We start from the raw sequence: 3301 nt of genomic DNA, 5'->3' as shown, positions 1-3301 counted from the left end.
CTACAGGTAAGTGGGGAGAGGACGTTTGGCCTTGTTTCAAGGCATTGTTCGGCATTCATTTAATTATATCTAGTCTAGTCATGCCATTATGAATATGCTATGTAGATTAGTCATTCCTCACATTGTTATGCACGTGTGCTATGCTTACTTTCTAAATGCCAATTGAATGAGATGTTTATATGTTGAATGTGGACATTATGGTGCATGATGCATTGATAGACTAGATGCCGTAGTTGGCTTGGAAACGAGTGCATTGGTGGCTCGTGGTATGGGACGCGGTGGCACTATGCAATCGTACTATTGTCATATAGGAGCATGCGGTATTAGGATTTTCACCATCCCGTGCTATGACCCTTCCCAACAGAGGTTGAGGTGTTGGGTTATCATTTGGGGGGAAGCAGTGGTCGCGGTTGTCGGGTCACTGTGGCGGTTAGACATAACGCCCGGTGGGTCATTAGGACAGTCGGCAACCCCGGTGGTACATTCAAGAGGGTCAATCGTACTGCTTTTAAATTACTGGAGTCAGCACCTTTAATTTCAGTCATTTACATTTCTGTGAGAGCTGGTGGACGGCATTGTCTTTACTTTTCTGAGTACTCACGGTGGGCCTTCTCTGACAGTCCTATGGGCGTATCGCGGGATGGAGTTCGCAGCTCGTACCCGGAGTATATGCGCACTGTGGCTGTAGTAGCACTAAACCGAAGACTTAGTAATGTTGCTTAGGTGGATGTGATTTAAAATGTAATGCATAGCATGTAGTGCATATGATGTGTTTTGATGTGTGGACTGATGTGTGGTCCATCTTACCACTTACTGAGCTAGTGAGCTCATCCCACGGGTACCCCCTTTTTAGATGATTTTGCAGGTCATACATCTGAGGAGCACGGGGTGGGTCCCACAGTCGAATTTCTTGAAGATGACTAGTGGACCCCTGAGGAGTTAGAGCACGGCGCTGATTGCTCGTGTGGGAGTTATGCTATGGGACCGCAGTTCTGAGGCCGTGCTGAGCTCCACTTTAGAGGCCGAGCTGAGCTCTACTATGTGATGCCGACCTGGGCTCAACCCTTGATGCCGAGCTGAGCTCTAGCCTTTGTCACCGAGCCGAGCTGTGTACTTTGATTATTTTGATGATTTCCTTTACATACTTGATATATGAATTGTACTTTTATTGTGTAATTACCATGCCTTCGGGCCCACAGGTATATAATTATTGTATCACAATTCGGGTATCAAGTATTATGGGATTATTCTCAGGTAAAACTTAGTCTTCCGCTGATCTGATGAGCTTGTATTAGTTGTGTGTATGCTGTGGTGGAATACAGTATCTGATGATCCTGGCAGGTTTGGGTTAACAGATGTTAACCCGGTCACTGGCCCGATTCTGTGAGAACGGGGTGTGACAATGGTGGTATCAGAGCGTGATGCTCTGCTCCACTCACAGCATACCATTAGAATCTCGTAGACTCTATAATAGGGAAATGGGGTTGGGTTAATGTAAAAGCTTTAAAGAATAAAAGCCAAAGAATGAAGTATTAAAAAGAGTTGCATTAGATATTGCATTCATGGCATACGTGAGTGTAGATAAAAGGTAATTAAGTTGGTGATATAACCTATCGCATACTAGTTTGACGAAATTTCGGCAGCATAACGGCGTAAAATGGGATTTCCAAAAATTTTACACACAAACACCTGATAAACAACAGATAATATGATATAACAATGATCACAAGTAGAAAAATACATAACTAAACTACACAAGTATTCCACATATGAATTCACCATAAAAATCACTATCAAAATGTATTATTCCACAAATGAATCCAGTTACAGCGCAAATACAAGGAATGAGAAGAAATGAAATATACAACAAGGTCTACAAAAAAGGGAAAATAGATAAACAGCTGGTGTGGGTCATCGTCGTCATCATCGATGATCACCACGTTCGTCGGAGGCCTAGAGTTGACGTCGAGGTGGTGGTCGTAATAGTCGAACCTCGCATTCACCAGTCGTACCTCCCTCCAAAACCGGCTAAAATCTGCTGAGATAGCGTTGGCCGTGGTGTCCAAGTCCTGACCCAGCCTGAGGAAGGAATCCTCCAAAGTGGCCTGCCTCTCCAGGATGCGTTCCTCCCTAGAAGCACTCTCGTCCAGCCTTCTCAGTAGCTGAACTTGGCCATCCTGCAAGGCCCGCATGGAGGACATCATTCCCTTGAAGTCGTATGCACCACTCCCAAGTGGTGGGGCTCTATGTGGTGAGGCTGCAGCTCTGGAGGAACTAGGACCGGGGCCTCTCGACTCCTGAGGCACCTCCTCAGGGATGCCACCACCCACCAGATCATCCTCCTCATCCTGAGGAACATAGTCCTCATCCTCTCCACTGGACTCCTCCTCCATGAGGACATCCTCCATAGGGGCAACCCTCCTACCCCTACCTCTCTGAGCTCCTGCTCTCAGGGGTGTATCCATAAGGGTATGGAGACCCATCCTCAGGAGGTTACTCCTGTCGAACCTATCAGTCGGAGTCTTCCCCTCCTCGCCGCTTAGGTCCACCCCGAAGAACTCGAAGATCCTAGTGAGGATCCTACCATAGGGGAATCCTCCATCCTCAGGGTGGGAAGTGTGGTGCTCCATCGTCCGGAGAATGATGTACGGGAGGCATAAGTGCCCGCCGCCTCCCTCTGTGGCCGTATAGATGCAGAACGTGATGAAAGCCGCCATGAAACCCACCTGGTTCCGATGACCTCCTCTGGGGAGCAAGTTGAACTGGACCAACCGGGCAAATAGGCGAACCTCGGGGTAGAAGGACGTCTCGGACTCCGGACGGGTGCTGCTATCGCAGATAGTCTTGTAGATGAAGTCCGGCTTCTCCAAGCTCATGAATGGTCCCAGAGGCTTACTCCTGGGAGGACTATAGTATCGGTGCCCAACTATCGATATGCCCAAGATGCTGGCCAAGGTACCCACCGTCAACTGGATGTCTACCCCCTTCACCAAGCTGCTTATGGTGAACTCCCCTTATGGATAAGACACCTCCAAGTTGTAGTAGAACCGGCAGACTAGCTGCTCGTAGCATGGTCGGTCTACGTGAAGGATAGAATCCCAGCCCAGTGCTGAGAACCTCTCCTGAAGCCGAGCCTTGTGGAAGTCATCGACTACCATGGTCTTCTCCATCATCATCGACCTCTTCAGAAAAATCGGCCAGTTGGCTACTGCATCTGCACTGAGGAAGTGCTCCTCATCATAGTCTGTAGGGTTAGACCGGGCAGGTCCGGGTCTCCCTGTGTGGGGGGCTGAAGAGCTGG

Source organism: Macadamia integrifolia, unplaced genomic scaffold (genome assembly GCF_013358625.1).
Source record: "Macadamia integrifolia cultivar HAES 741 unplaced genomic scaffold, SCU_Mint_v3 scaffold1002, whole genome shotgun sequence".
NCBI lineage: Eukaryota > Viridiplantae > Streptophyta > Magnoliopsida > Proteales > Proteaceae > Macadamia > Macadamia integrifolia.
The sequence above is the reverse complement of the archived record's forward strand: the minus strand, read 5'-3'. Positions refer to the sequence as shown.